The sequence below is a fragment of the Benincasa hispida genome, chromosome 6 (genome assembly GCF_027475165.1).
Source record: "Benincasa hispida cultivar pf3 chromosome 6, pf3_genome.v1.1, whole genome shotgun sequence".
In the NCBI taxonomy this organism is placed as follows: Eukaryota; Viridiplantae; Streptophyta; class Magnoliopsida; order Cucurbitales; family Cucurbitaceae; genus Benincasa; species Benincasa hispida.
The window spans coordinates 1,527,012-1,544,374 of NC_143483.1; the positions used below are offsets into that span (position 1 = coordinate 1,527,012).

General features: G+C 32.6%; 1 pseudogene; it reads right to left on the reverse strand.

Annotated features, from left to right (window-relative positions):
* Positions 1 to 4,271: 4,271 nt before the first annotated feature.
* LOC150035330 (secreted RxLR effector protein 161 pseudogene) lies at positions 4,272 to 4,844 on the reverse strand (annotated as a pseudogene).
* Positions 4,845 to 17,363: the final 12,519 nt, after the last annotated feature.

Consider the following 17,363-nt stretch of genomic DNA (forward strand, 5'->3'; position numbering starts at 1 on the left):
CCTTGTTATTATGGGAGCTCTTAAAAAAGATATTAGAAAATGTGTCATCACTATCTTTTCTTGATTTATCATTAAACTATATTAGGATTATGAGAATGGAGATAAAAGTGGAGATGTGAATGAGAAGAAATGGTAGAGATACCGAAAAATCGGGTTGATTGACCAAACTGAAGTCGATCAGTCAAAGAAGAATAGGGATCGGTCGGTGTCAGTTTGGAAAAATTTCAAATATAAAAATTTAAAAAAAAAATTTTAAGAATAAAATCGACCAAGATCCACTGACTTTTCTTCTTCAACGGTCGAGGTCGGTTTGAATATTTACTAAAGCGACCATAGTCGATTTGGTATCAATTTGGTCGAAAAACTGGCTTCGACTGATCGTATTTACTCCTAAGAAATGGTATATGAAAGCCTTTGTTTGAAGGTTTGGAAAATGAGTTGTGGAAATAAGTAATTCCCATGCTTTTTTATAGCCGCATATAAGGGTATTTTAGACCCTTCATAAAGTAATTTTTTTTTTTTTTTTTTTTTTTTTTTTTTTTAATTTTTATTTTTATTGATTTATTGATTGATTTATTATTATTATTATTTTTAAATCCCTTATCTTTCTCCCTTTTCTTATTTTTTTACATCTTAGTTTGGTTTTGATATAGTATTATGAGTTAGTTTAAATTAATTTAAAATTTAAAATGTTTACTTGAAACTTATGATCAAAATATAATACAAAATTTAGTTGATAATAAATTATTAAATTAAGACCCGCCAATTGTAAAAAATAAAAAATAATGGATTGATTAAATGAAATAAATACTTAATTATTTTTTATTCATAAGTGTATATATACTAAATTAATACAATGAATTATGTTATTCAAAATATTGATTAGTCAATTAACATCAATTAGCTAACTATAATGTTTTAAATTAATGTATTTTAAGGATTATCTTTTAATGATAATTCTAAATTATTCAATTAAAATTATACATCTGTTACATATGATAATTAGTTAAATTGTACATAATCTCTATTAATTAGATTACATAATTAATTAAAATATACTTATTTATTCAATTATTGATACATTAAATAATGTACAACAGTTAAATAAAATTTAAGCATCAATATCATTAACCAAAAATAAATATCATTTATCACTATAAACTATCATAACATTCCAATTAGAATCTTACATAGTTGTCTATGATTCTAAGCACTATTTCCAGAATAAAAAGAATAAGAAATCTTATTCTTAAGAATATATATTACTCATGGCGTCACATGAAACATTATATCAATTCACCTTTGAGCACTTACTTGAGGTATATTTATTTTTGAAATATTGAAGAATAAATTGAAGAATAAATTTTTTATGGGAATGTATTCTCTTTATTCTATCCCGGACTGATCGTTAAGAATACAAGGAATTTGTGAAAATAAAAAGACAAACAATATTAAATATGAATTGTTCGTACATTATTATAAAAACTTCATCTTCTCTTTTGAAACTCATGCTCAGGAGTGGATCTATTAACGAGCTAAGGGGGCACGTATCCCCTTAAGAAGTATATAGTGTTATTTTAATATATAATTATCCTATTTCACTTATAATTTAATGAAGGAGGGTTTTTTGTTATTCCTTTTTTTTTTTTCATGTTTATATATATTTGTAGGTTATTTTAATTTTCAACTTGTTTTTTTAAAAAAATCTATAAGTTCTACTTCTTTAGAAATTATTATTATTATTATTTTAAATGTTCAGTATCAAGTTTGAGAGTCGTGAGTAATAAATTTGCTAAATTTTCAATTTTTGAATATAATAACTCCTTTAAAATGTATAATAAATTTATAAATTTTTAATTTTATATATAATAGAGGTCTCAAAACTATTAAAAATGTTTTAAAAATAATCATTTTATTGAATAATTTTTTTTGTCAACCGTGAATTTTCAATTTTATAATTAATAGATACATTATAATTTAATGTATGATATAATATTTAATTTTTAGTATTTCAAAAATGTAATAGACCTATTAGAAGTAAATTTGGTGTTTTAGAAATCTATTAGATACAAAAATCAAGAATTTATGAACCAATTAGACATTTTTCAAAGTTCAAGAACTATGCATAAACACAAATATGAAAGTCCAAGAGCTAAACTTCTAATTTTGTATAAATTTATGCTCCTATCGTGAAATTCCGGATACCCCACTGTCCATGCTAATTACTTTAACAAATATTTTTACAATTTTGTTTTCATTTCAGTGAATCAAATTTGATTTCTTTTCTTTGATTTTCAAAGAATTGGAATTATTTAGAAGAAAATAACAATAAAAGAATATATATCAATAGTTGATAAAGAAAGAATTGAGTTTATTCCGTCATTAAAAAGGAAGATTAGTTTGAAAATATGTGCTTTGGTGCAACTAGTCCTAATTTTCGTTTGAAGGGTCATTAAATTAAAAGATAAACCATGTGTTAATAAATTACTATATATATATAATAAGAAATTGATGAGATCACATTAGAGAAATAGAACATTAGATTAGAGCCACTTTAGGTTGAAATTTGGGAGCTAGTTTTTGGAGATTACTCTATAGCTATTGACGATCAAATCTAATTTATTTATTTACTTATTTTTTTATAGTTTGTATTGAAATTAATATGGTATGAGAGACATTCATATCCATTTTTCTTAAAAAAAAAAAAAAAAAAAAAAAAGAGAGGAGAGAACCGTTGTGGATAAATTGAACATAAAGGCAAAAACTGCCATGCTTATGCTTGTGTCATTGAAACTTTAAGGGTGAGAATTTATAATATATACTTCGCAAAATTTGAGAAGAAGAATGATCTTTCATAACACAATTATGCTAGTTAAAAACATTCCAACACGATAATTTGTTTTTTTTAAAGACCATTTTGAATCTTTGAGCTTGTTTAAGAGTAACAATTTTTCCCTTTTTCAGAAAAAAGAAGAAAAAAAGTAACAATTTATCCCTTTACTTTAAATACGGTAATAATTTAGGTCTCATTTGATAACCATTTAGTTTTTTAAAATTTAAGTACATAAACACCTTTTTCATCTCTAAATTTCTAGCTTGATTGTCAATTTTTTCCTAATATCTTCAAAAACAAAGTCAAAATTTGAAAACGTAAAAAAATTAGTTTTTAGAAATTAGTTTATGTTTTTCTAATTTGGTTAAAAATTCAACTCTTGTACATAAGAAAGAGACAAACCATCATAAGAAAATAAGAATTCAACTCTTGTACATAAGAAAGAATTCAACTCCTGTACATAAGAAAGAGACAAATCATTGTAAGAAAATAAGAAGAAAGACCCTTATTTTTTTAAAAAAAAAAAAGAGAGTTAGGTTTTGGATTTCTTAGTTCGCTATTTGAAGAAATTGGTGTGTAAAAGAAGTGGCCGTGGTAGGACAAGTGTAGAATGTAAAGGAGAAAGAATTTTGATCTGAGGATTTTATGCACAGATGGGGGGTGGGTAAAAAGTAATGATTAGGTGCAGTCTTACTCTCCATTTCCCTATACAATTTTTTAATCATTTTAAAAAAATTTCATGTGACACGTTTTAATTGGATGCAGTCTGACTGCACATAAGTATTTTTTGTGGGTAAATGCTTGAGAAATCCACATGGAAAAGGGAGTATGAGTTGCTTTAGACTTTATGTGTTTTTTCATTGCAATTTAGGTTGAGTCGTGAACCACTGTCTCGATCTAAAATGAAAGGAGTTTGCACACATACGTGTGGGATGAAAATATTTGGCCTTAAAATTTCTTAACTATAAGATATGCATGGACATTTTTGCTTCTAAATTTGACATATTTTTTTTGCTTCAAGGGTTAGAGAGTTTATATAGTGCACTACTCTAAATCCTAGGATCATAATAATAAATAATTACAAATAAATAAATATGCTAAATACGAAGCCAATAAACAAATTCAACATTCCAACAAATCTCCACCTTGACTTGAATTCTCTTTCAGATAACAAATGTACTAGATACAACATAAACAAGATTGCCAGGTGTACCTAGACTTCTCCTTCATTCCTCAAAGTGTCCCACAAAGGGACTAACAATTCAAAACATTCAGCAAGTCCAAACAACGTTGGTACTTGCCTTGTAGAACCAGTTTGGCGAACATATCAGCAGAGTTATTAGCAGTACCAATTTTCATCACTTTAACTCTCAACTCACCTCTTAAGAAGTGATATTTTACATCGATGTACTTAGTTCTCTCATAATGAACTTGATCCTTAACTAGGCATTTCACTTAATCTATCACAATATACAATAGCTTGGTTATGATGCAAACCAAGATCACCAACTAACCTTCTTAACCATATTCCCTCTTTAGTAGCTTCTGTCAAGGCCATGTACTCTGCTTCAATAGTAGATAGAGTAACTATAAGCTGTAAGTTTGCCTTCCAACTAACAACAAAATCGCCTAAAGTGAACACATAGCCAATCATAGACCTTCTACTGTCAACATCTCCAGCATAGTCAAAATCAGAATAACCAATCACCAAAGACTTTATGTCATTCCCATAAACGAAAACATCATCAGATGTACCTCTAAGATAACGAAAAATCCTTTTAACAACTTGACAATGCTCCTTCCCAGGTTGACCCATGAACCCGTTGACAATACTAACAGCATGAGCAAGGTCAGACCTAGTACAGACCATAGTATAAATCAAATTTCTCACTGCACTAACATAAGGAACTCGAGACATATACTCCTTCTCAGCTTCAGACTGTGGTGAAAGCCCAGATGAAAAATGGGCATTTGCAATACTGGGAGTATTTATAGGCTTAGCTGATGACATACCAAACCTAGACAATATAGTTTTTATGTGACAAGAAGAGCTTATTTTTATCTCTTTCTCTATAGATCTCCATACCCAAAATTTTCTGAGCAGCACCTAAATCCTTCACATCGAACTCAGCACTGAGAAGTTTCTTCAATTTCTAAATGTCATACTTGGACTTTGCAGCTATGAGCATATCATCTATATATAAAAGTAGATAAATTATTGAACCATCATCAACTTTGTTGTGATATACACAATAATCATACAGACTCCTATTATAGCCAAGTCTAATCATATAGCTATCAAATCGTTTATATCATTGCCTTGGAGACTGCTTTAGCCCATACAAAGATTTCTTCAGCTTGCAAACATAATATTCTTTATCTAGACACTGGAACCCATCTGGTTGGGTCATTAAATCTCTTCCTCCAACTCTACTTGTAAGAAAGCCGTCTTCACATGTAGTTTCTTAAATTCCAAATTCTGATGTGCTACTATAGCTAGTAACACCCTGATAGAAATATGTTTGACTACTGGTGAGAAGATCTCCTTATAATAAAATCCTTCTCTTTGTGTGAACTCTCTAGCAACAACTTGAGCTTTATATTTAATACCCTCTGAAAGTGATATTCCCTCCTTTTTCATGAAGACCCATTTACAAGTGACAAATTTTCTTTTCTTAGGCCGTTTAACTAATTCTCAAGTCTGGTTTTTGTCAAGAGATTACATCTCATCCCCTATAGCACAAGCTATTGAGCAGATGCACTACATGACATAACTTATCTATAGGTGGATGGCTCATGAGGATCCACCTCTTCAGCAACTTGTAGCGCAAAAGTAACCATATCTTTAAAACCATACCTCACAGGAGGTCCAACACTGACTCTTCTAGCTCTATCACAAGCTATATCAATTGATCTACTCGTGAACTAGAATTCTTAGGAAAAACAACTTCTGATGTTCAGGCACATGAGTTTTTAGTTGCATATCAATTTCTATAGTAAGGTGTTGATCTTCTCCACCTTGTTATTGTCATTCATTAACAATTGATGTGAATTGCATCTTCACTTGTTTATAACCATTAATACTTTCTTCCACTTTAGTAGACATCACAAAAGAATTCACTGTTGAGTTAAGCATGGAATTTTCATCAAATATGACATTCCTACTAAGTATAACTTTATTCTCAGAAGGTGACCAAACTCTATATCCCTTAACTCCATCCCTAAAACCTAAAAATATACCTTTTTTAGCTATCAGTTCTAATTTACCTTCTTAACATGATAGTAGACAGTACAACAAAAAACTCTTAATAAAGAATAATCTGCAAGCTTACCAGACCACACCTTGTAAGGTGTTTTAATCAATACCTGTGTGAGGTCCAGGATTGATCAGATAACATGTTGTATTTACTATTTCTGCCCAAAATCATCTAGCCAACCCTACATTAGAGAGCATGTATCTTTCTCTCTCCAACAATATTTGATTCATACATTCTGCAACCCCATTCTGCTGTGTAGTATCTTTTGTAGTATGATGGCGAATAATCCCCTCAGCTTTATAGAACTCATTAAACTCATATCCATAGAATTCCAAACCATTATTAGTTTGCAGCCTTTTAATCTTCTTCCCAGTTTGATTTCAATCAATATCTTCCGCTGCTTGAAATTCTTGAAGGCTTCACTTTTATGTTTTATCATAAAAACCCAAATCATTCTTAAGTAATCATCAATTATAGATATAAAATACCTACTACCTCCAATAGATTCAACTTTGGAAGGTCCTTAACAATCTAAGTGAATATAATCAAGTGTCCCTTTTGTACGATGAACACCTATTGAAAACTTACTGTGATGAAACTTCCCAAACACACAATGCTTACATAATTCAAAATCTTGCACCTTGTGCGCACATAGAAGATCCATTTTTGATAGAATTTACATCCCCTTGTTACTCATATGTCATAACTTAGTCATATTATCCTTATGAACGACAAACGATGCAATAAAAACATAACCTGTTATTGCGGAACTTGATAGGAAATACAGTGTTCCGCGTTTTATGTATTTTAGAACTACCTTAGAACCCTTGTAGACATACTTGTTCTACCTTTATCTTTAAAACTGTAACCCTTACTATCGAGTACACTAAAGGATATCAAACTCTTTGTCATTAATGGAACATTTCTAACCTCATTTGAAGTGTAAAAGACACCATTATGTGTTTGTATCTTGACTGAAGCCGATTCTAACTATTTTGCACACAACATGTTTAGCCATGCTAACATTCCATCCGTCTATTTGTTGATACGTTGAGAACCACTCTCTATCTAGGCACATATGATAAGATGCCCCAAAATCAAGAACCCACACATCATCAGAATGTGAATATTCATTCACAACTAAAGCTAGATCTCTTTCAAAATTGATCTCAACTTGTGCAACAGAGATGAACACTTCATTTTTGTCGCTCTTTTCCTTCTTTTCCTGAAACCTTTTTATCTTAGGATATTCGATTTTCTAATGACCATTTTCTTTACAATAGTGACAAACATTATTTGACTTAGAACCCTTTGACTTCAAAGACTTATTATTCTAGTTCGACTTTTGCTTATCAGAATTCTTATGTCCCTTGCTCCTTGTAGCAGCTAACCTAGATGCCTAACTTTCTGTATTCTAACGATCCTCTCTCATAAGCAATGTGGACTTTGTATCTTCTAAGGTCAGAGTTTTTTCTCTCTCCAATTTATGAGTCAACGAAAGTCTCATACAGCGGGGGCAAAAACGTCAAAAAAATTAGAGCAGCATCCTCTGAAGGAAATCAGACACGAGGATTTCCATGAGCAGCAGAAGAATCTTTCCAAATTTCAATCGTACATGAACATTAAAATTACAATCATAAATGGAAACATACAGTTATGCATAATACAGAAATTACAGCATGCTTTACTATAGATCAAGGACAAGAATCAACATACCTTTGTAGACTCATCTTCAAGTTCCTTGATCACGAACGCTCGATCATAGCAACACAGCAACACTCGAACATTCGTCCAACACGACCGCTACACTGCATGAACATCACACACTCAAACTGAGTGATCGTCAAGGTCATGAACACCGTAAACGCTGCGAACGGCCTCCACAAAACCTCGACATTGTCGAATGGAGTAAGACACCACAAAGAAGATTATCTCGGTATTCTCGGTGTGAAAATCAAGACAGTAGGCTCTGCGTGGACTTGGTTTAAGGTAGAAAACGAAGGAACCACAATCGTGTAAACGATTGAGCAAGTGGGAGATGGAACAACCTTGTTGGGATTGGTGTCCTGATTCTCCTAGAGTCTCGTTGTTTTGAAAAAATACAAATTGTTCAATGAATAAAATAAGTGTTATTTAATTCTGGCATTTACTCATATCCAATAAACAAAGATCCTTGGTTATCTTATGTGAACTTAAGCATATATATGTGATATACAAGTGGATCATACCTTAAGTGATAACCGAAATAGGTCTGTAATATAAGGACTAAGGTGGGATACCTGATCCTTGTGACACTACGGATACGACCCGTTTTGTAGAAGTTTGCAAGTGTTGTAAACTACTACAGATGGTAGATCTTGACCAGTCATGTAGAGACATGCGAGCGGGGGTGCCCTATACAAAGAGTTTGTATAAGATCGAACCACGAGATAACTAGACTATGTATATAACACCATTGATACTGGAGACTTACATCTCACCTAAACGACCATAGGTGACACGACCTCAATCTTGAGTGTTTTGGGAACTCTTGCCTTTGAGGGTGGTCTTTTGATGAGTATGAGTGAGGGTGGCCAGATTTCCAAATCAACATGCCTACTTTTTTGGAGACTTGTCTGATTTGGGAGCTGGGAACTCAATTACACAAGATAGAATTCACTCCTTCCCCGAAGCAGGGGTAAGTAGATAGATTGCTCCCTTAAGGTGATTTCGAGGCTTGAACATAGTGGCCAAAACTTCTCTTTGGAAGAGAGGACTCAGTCATAGTAGGATTATAACTTATGTTCATTAAAAGATTCAGTGGTACTTAAGGGGTTAGATGTAACTATAGGGGCATAATGGTTATTGGTCGAGTTATACTTATGAGTGATCTGTGAAGGATTGTCGCACTATTGATTGGTTAAGATGGACACATAATATATCTATAGTAAGGAGAGTTCAGTTGTCGGTCTTTAGTAGAGTGTCTGGCAGTTAACGGATGGTGGATCCCGTGACTAAAGAGTTTGGTCAGTTATTCACATACCGTTGGAGCTTCGAGCTATAGGTCCATAAGGTCCCCTTGGTAGCTTAATGGATTCAAGTTGAGGATCAGTTCTTGGTGTTGATTTGAAATGTTGAAATTGACAAGAAGTAATTCGATTATATATGATATGATCGGTGTTGTGTATGACATACATCTAATGGAGGATTAATGTAAACGAGATTGCCCCTATAGTTAGATCCTGAACATTTCAAATCAACACCAAGAACTGATCCTCAACTTGAATCCATTGAGCTACCAATGAGACCTTATGGACCTGTAGCTCGAAGCTCCAACAGTACGTGAATAACTGACCAAACTCTTTAATCACGGGATCCACCATCCATTAACTGCCAGACACTCCACTAAAGACCGACAGCTGAACTCTCCTTACTATAAATATATTATGTGTCCATCTTAACCAATCAATAGTGCGACAATTCTTCACAGATCACTCATAAGTATAACTCGACCAATAACCGTTATGCCCCTGTAGTTACATCTAACTCCTTAAATACCACTGAATCTTCTAATGAACATAAGTTATAGTCCTATTATGACTGAGTCTCTCTTTCAAAGAGAAGCTTTGACCACTATGTTCAAGCCCCGAAATTAGCCCTTAAGGGAGCAATCTATCTACTTACCCCTGCTTCAGGGAAGGAGTGAATTCCGTCTTGTGTAATTGAGTTTCCAGCTCCCAAATCAGACAAGTCTCCAAAAAGGTAGGCATGTTGAGTTGGCAATCTGGCCACTCTCACTCATACTCATTAAAGAACTGCCCTCAAAGGCAGGAGTTCCCAAAACACTCAAGATTGAGGTCGTGTCACCTATGGTCGTTTAGGTGAGATGTAAGTCTCTAGTATCAACGACGTTATATACATAGTCTAGTCATTTCGTGGTCCGATCTTATACAAACTCTTTGTATAGGACACCCCCGCTCGCATGTCTCCACATGAATGGTCAGGTTCTATCATCTGTAGTAGTTTACAACACTTGCAAATTTCTACAAAACATGCTGTATCTGTAGTGTCACCAGGATCAGGTATCCCACCTTAATCCTTATATTACAGACCTATTTCAGTTATCACTTAAGGCATGATCCACTTGTATATCCCATATACATGTTTTGCTTAAGTTTACATAAGATAACCATGAAGCTTTGTTTATTGGATACAAGTAAATGCCATAATGAAATAATAGTTATTTTATTCATAAAACAATGTGTATAATTACAAACAACGAGACTCCGGGAGAATTAGAACACCAATCCCAACATCTTCATCATCAACCTTATTCTCTACCTTACGCAAATGTAATATGATTTTATTTAATTGATCAAGATGGTCTCGTAGAGATGTACCTTCCTACAAATATAGATGATACAGACGTTCTTTAGAAACAACTTCTTAGTTAAAGATTTCGTCATGTAAAGACTTTCTAACTTCAACCAAAGATTAGCGACAGTTTCTTCATCTATGACCTCAATGATGACATCATCAACTAAATATAGCATGATCGTCAAATGAGCATTCTCCTTAAGATCTTCCATTCTTCGTCATCTATGATAGCCTTCTTTGACTTACCAGTCAATGACACCCATAGCCCCTGTTGCTTTAGTAGGGATCACATTTTGATCTATCATAAATCGTAACTGTTCCTCCCGATGAATTTGTCAATTTTTATGTTCATGCCAGACATCTTCAATTTTCGAACAAATGTAGAATTTCGAAAAACCCTAACAAGGCTTTGATACCAGTTTGTTACGAAAACAAAAGATTAAAGAATATAAAAGAACGTAAATAAATCGACATACAGATATATATGTTTCTCTAATGGTATGTTATTAGAGAAAATGTTTTTTAATACACGATGCCTCTAGGGTTAAAGAGTTTATATAGCGCACTACTCTAAACCCTTGATTGTTCGAAGTGCCAACCAATGAATTCAAGGTATTTCAATAGAACCTAAGGCATAAAGAGAGAAAAATGAGCCCAAAAGTCGTGCAAGAGAGATATTACTATGCTAAAAACTTGAGAGAGTAGTCTACATGATAGCGATTCAATGCTTTGAAGTTGAACAATATGCAATGTCGCTCGTGTTGCGAGGCATTGAGGGTTACATTGTGTAACGGTTCGGCACTGTTGACAATTCTAACCTTTTATGTGTGCTTTCATTAGGTGATTTAGGAGGGGGTAAATCAACGAGGTTAATGATGTCTGAGAGAGAGGAAAAGCGAAATTTCTATAGAGAATGAAGACCTGTGATCATGATGAAGGATTCTCGAGAGTTTGAGCTCGAGATGCAGTTCTATTTTGGGACAAAGATCATCGGCTAATTCCTCTAAACTTTCCTCTTGTCTGCTTTTTCTTTGGCCATTCATGTTGTATTGCTAAATTTGGATTTAGATATCATGATTGGTTGAACCTTTTAATTCTTGGGTTCAATTGAGTTATATACTGATGTTGATGTAATCTTATGTATCTTGGATTTGATTTCCTATCGAATACTTTTTGGCTATATATGTATTAATGTTATTGACATTTGATCTTCTTTATTTGATGTATGATTCATTATCTTGCTCTAACAAGAAGGTTTTAGATTAGATCTTGCATGCTATACTGTCATTCGCGTATACAAACATAATAAGAGAATGATAGATATTGATGGCGAAGGGTCGTAGTGCATTGCTAATCCATTAGGTTCAAAGTGATCAAGTAATTAGTAATTATATGAGAGAAACTTAAAGGTTGACCTTAAGAGAGGCAACTGAGGCAAAAAAACTTAGAGATCTAGATAACTGATATTAGTCAATTCAAGATTCACATAGGTTGAACTCGAAGGTCCAATAACAAAATTAATATACTAGTACCCTAGAATGTCTTCCTTATGCATTATCTTATCCGATTGTTTTTCTTAAATTAATTTAAAATCCATCAAAGCTGGATCCCAGGATAAAATGAGATTAGTTTTCATGATATCTAGAAGGATTAATACCCGATTATCAGAGGACGATACTCGGTCCTAGATCGTGTTAAATTTTAATATAATTTATGAGGCATGTGCTTGCACGCATTACTTTTCCTTGATTGCTTTTATAAAAATCAAGTTTTATTTAATCCTTTTAAGTATATTAATCGAGGTGACCAATTTGGTCCCCTCATATTACGACCTTAGATTTTTTTGTTGACACAAAATTCAACTTTACCATTTCAGCTTTTCTCATGTCATAGTATTGACCAAAACTAAAGTTGTCTTGATGATTTAAATAATTTTTTGATATATTAAGAGACATTAGCCTTTTTTTTCTCTTAATTTAAATGGTTATCAAACAAAGACTTAGACTTAGTTTAAAGTTCTTGTGACTTTTAAAATAAAATTGGCAACTGTGCTTCTAAAAAACCAATTGTGAAATAAAGTAAATTAGTGTCTTCTAAATTTTAGCTTAAACCTGAAAATGTACATTATAGTGTTAGGTAAATACATACAAAATCCTATCGTTTTAGATATAATAACTAAAATAATTCAATAATTATTTTTTTATAATTTATAATTTTAAATCATTGTTTAAAATAATATATTTTGTTTATTATAAATTAATTTTTAAACAATAAGGGAAACAACTTTCTATAAAAAAGAAAAAAAAGAAAAAAAATATTATACTTTTTTAAAAAATTGATGCATTCAACTTAGAAGATAGATTTGATTAGGTGAGAAAGAGATAGATATATAAAATAAATCTTATTTATAAAAAATAAAATTGAAATTAAATATTAACTAAAAACTCTATATGATTTTAGGAGAATCTAATCGTTGATACTACTTTTAAAATATGCGTGAAATGAGCGTGATTTTACAAGTGATTTTAACTAATTTATTCTATTTTACCAAACATAAAAATGGTTACCATATTTTTTATAATCACTTCTATCTCTCTCAAAAGAAATCCTAAACGCACCCTTAATAGAGTGTCAAGAACATACCACGTGTTCAAAAGATATGATGTCAAAGGTATTGGATGCCTCGTCCTTAATGTTCACTATATCACCAAAATCATTTTAATTAATACCTTTGATCCATAGTTCGAAGATACTCACTTACTCTTCAAGATTTGAGGAGTTCGATATCTATAGTTGTGGTTGAACTTTAAAATATTGATATTGCGAATCTAACTTGGTATAATAATATCTTTGATAGAAATCATCAATTTGGAGATAACTTTTGGATAATCAATTAATTTATTCTACTATCTTAATTGAACAATACATTTTGTGACATAATCAAACTTACTTTTTGTGACATGTTCAATATTAAACTATATTTTATTATCTTTTATGGAATAATAAGAAGTGCTTTAATTAAATTATATTAAATTCTTTATTACATAGTTTTTTTTTTTTTTTTTTTTTTTTTACAACAGGTTGAATAAGAAAATTTTAAACTTTAACTTCAGGTAAAGAAGTACATATTAATTATTATTGAGTTATGATCATTTTGATTGTTCATATTTACTATTAATTCTTTACTCTTCTGAGATAATAAATACGTACTTGAACATATTGTTTTTGATACAACAAGTGGATATGAAAATTTGAACAATCAAACTCAAATAAAAAGTACATGTTGATTACCTATGTGTTAAAGTCACTTTGTTGATTATTTATTTACCCTTTTGAGATTAACTTTTTTGCGCTATCCGAATATTATGATCTTAAATGTTTTTTTGACACAAAATTCAACTTTGCCATATGAGCCCTTATCATACCTTAGCATTGACCAAAACCAATGTTGTTTTGATAATCTAAATATTCTTTTTTCGTTTCTTAAGAGACATTATTCATCTTTTTATTATTATTATTATTATTATGATTATGAAACAAGGACATAGTGATTTGTAGAATATAAATGTTAATAGAATTCCAAATTTGATAGAACTAAAATAAATAAATAAAAAAAAGAAACGAAAAGCATATAGCACAAATTGAAAAGATGTGATCTCAAGGATATTGGATGCTCCGTCCCTAATTTGTAAAAAAGCACGAAAAGACATTTTATTTAGTACCTTTGATATTTATAATTATAGTCGAATTTAAAATGAGAGCTAATAGAAAGCCCCATTTGGAGATAGCTTTGAATAAACCCATTAATTTATTTTATAATATGGATCATTGTTCTACCATGTTAATTGAACAATATCTTTTGTGACATGTTTTTATTAGATTGTATGTCCTGAAATTCATGGTTTGTAAACATTAAACATATTTTATTTATAATAAAGATGTTTATTCAGTAAAATTGTTATTGAATATGTGAAATGCACTTTTTTAAATTTTAAATCCAATAAACCAAGAACCCTTGACTATATCATGAATGCTTGAACTTTATATGTAGACATAAAAGTGGATCAAGTTCGAGTAATAACTAAAACGGTCTATAACTACTAATCATGAACTTTACAAACAACCTGGCCGTACTGAACATTTCAGTACTGGTAGGTTGTTTCAGCTGTTGCTGTAGGCAGGTTGAAATTATTTGTTGACAAGAAACGTTATCTGTTATTGGATAATGTTTTCGTAGTTTCTCATATTAAGAGGAACTTAATCTCGATTTCTTGTCACATTGAACAAGGGTATACCGTCTCATTTTCTGAGAATAAAGTGTTTATTTTCAAGAATGGAATGGAGATTGGTTTTGATTCAATGGAAAGTAACTTATATTTACTTAGGCCGTTAGTCATAAAAGCCTTGTTTAATATTGAAATGTTCAGTACAACCACAACAGATAAAAGACCAAAGGTTTCTCCTAAGGAAAACGCCCATCTTTGGCATCTAAGCTTAGGTCACACAACCTCAATAGGATTTAGAAGTTGGTGAAAAGTGGATTTCTAAAGAGTTTAGAAGAAAACTCCTTGCCAGTATGTGAATCATGCCTTAAAGGCAAGATGACCAAATAACCTTTTACTAGAAAAAGGTTATAGAGCTAAAGAAGCCTTGGAGCTTGTATATTCTGAACCTTGTGGTCCGATTAATGTTTAGGCTCGAGGTGGGTATGAATATTTCATCTATTTCATAGATGATTATTCAAGGTACGAGTATTTCTACCTAATGCAACGTAAGTCAGAAGCCATTGACATGTTCAAAGAGTATAAGGCTAAAGTTGAAAACTTGTTAGGTAAGAAGATGAAAACACTACGATCTGATCGTGATGGAGAGTATATGGACCTCTAATTTCAGAATTATATAATAGAACATGGGATGCATCCCAACTCTCGGCCCCAGGTACACCTCAGTAAAATGGTGTATCAGAAAGGAGAAACAGAACCTTGTTGGACATGATTCGGTCTATGATGAGTTATGCTCATCTTTTAGACTCGTTTTGGGGTATTGCAGTGGAGATTGCATGCTATATCCTGAACAACGTTCCCTCGAAAAGTGTTTCTGAAACACCTTTTGAGTTATGGAGAGGCCGTAAAGGTACTTTACACCACTTCAGGATTTAGGGCTGTTTGGCATATGTGCTTTTGACTAACCCGAAGAAGCTGGAATCGTGTTCGAAAGTTTTCCACTTTGTAGGCTATCCGAAGGAAACGAGAAGTGGATACTTCTATGATTCGAGTGAGAATAAAGTGTTTGTTTCTACAAATGCTATCTTCTTGGAAGAAAACCAAATAGGGATCACAAACCACGAAGTAAGCTCATTTTATGTGAGATTTCTAGTGAGACTGAGACTACTGAGGGTTCAACAAGAATTGTTGAATAGGTCGACAGATCAACAAGAGTTATTGAAGTTTGTACATCTAGTCAACCAGCTCAAGAGTTGAGACTGCCTTGACATAGTGAGAGGGTTATGAATCCACTGGATCACTACATGGGTTTGACTGAAGCCTAAAACATCATTTCGAATGATGGGGTCGGGGATCCATTGTCTTTTAAGAAAGCAATGGAGGATATGGCAAGGATGAGTGGATTAAAGCCATGAACCAGGAAATGAAGTCTATATACTTCAATAACGCCTGGGAGCTTGTTGATCTGCTTGATGAGGTAAAACCTATTGGGTGTAAGTAGATTTATAAGCGAAAGAAAGGTGTAGATGGAAAGGTGCAAACCTTTAAGGTTTGACTCGTGGCAAAGGGTTATACCCAGGTTAAAGAAGTTGACTATGAGGAAACTTTCTCACTTGTTGTCATGCTTAAGTCTATCAGGATACTTCTATCCATAGCCATATTTTATAATTATGAGACATGGAAAATGGACATCAAGACTGCCTTTGTTAATGGTAATCTTGAGGAGACCATCTATATGACTCAACCAGAGGAGTTCATAGTTTCAGATCAAGAGCAAAAAGTTTGCAAGCTTAATAGGCCGATTTATGGGTTGAAGCAAGCATCTAAATCATGGAACATTAGATTTGACACTGCAGTCAAGTCGTTTGGCTTTGATCAGAATGTTGATGAGTCTTATGTTTACACGGAGAACATCAAAAGCTCAGTAGCTTTCCTGGTACTGTATGTGGATGATATCCTACTCATTGAGAATGATTAGGGTATCTGACTGACATTAAGAAATAGCTAGCTACCTAGTTTTAAATGAAAGATTTGGGTGAGGAATAATACGTTCTAGGGATTCAGATCATTCAGGATCGTAAGAACAAGAGGTTAGCCTTGTCTCGGGCATCGTACATCAATCAAATGTTGATCAGGTTTTGCAGGTTTCCAAGAGGGGTTTGTTACCCTTCAAGCATGGAATCGTTTTTTCTAAGAATCAATGTCCTAAGACACCTCAAGAAGTTGAGGAGATGAGACGGATTCCCTATGCTTTAGATATAGGAAGCTTAATGTATGCAATGTTGTGTACCAGACCCGACATTTGTTATGCAATAGGGATTGTCAGTCAGTATTATTCTAATCCAGAACTTGATCACTGAACGACGGCCAAGACAATTCTCAAGTATCTTCGAAAAAGGGGGGACTACATGCTCGTGTATGGATATAAGGATCTGATCCTTACAGGACACTTTGACTCTGACTTTCAGACTGATAGAGATTGTCGAAAATCAACATCGAGGTCAGTGTTCATTAAGCAAGGAGAAGAATTAAGCAAGGATGCATCACGGACTCCACTATGGAAGCCGAATATGTAGCAGCTTGTGAAGCAGCTAAGGAGGCTGTTTGGCTGAGGAAATTCCTTACAAATTTAGAAGTTGTTTCAAATATGGATTTGCCTATCACTCTTTGTTGTGATAGCTACGGGGTTGTGGC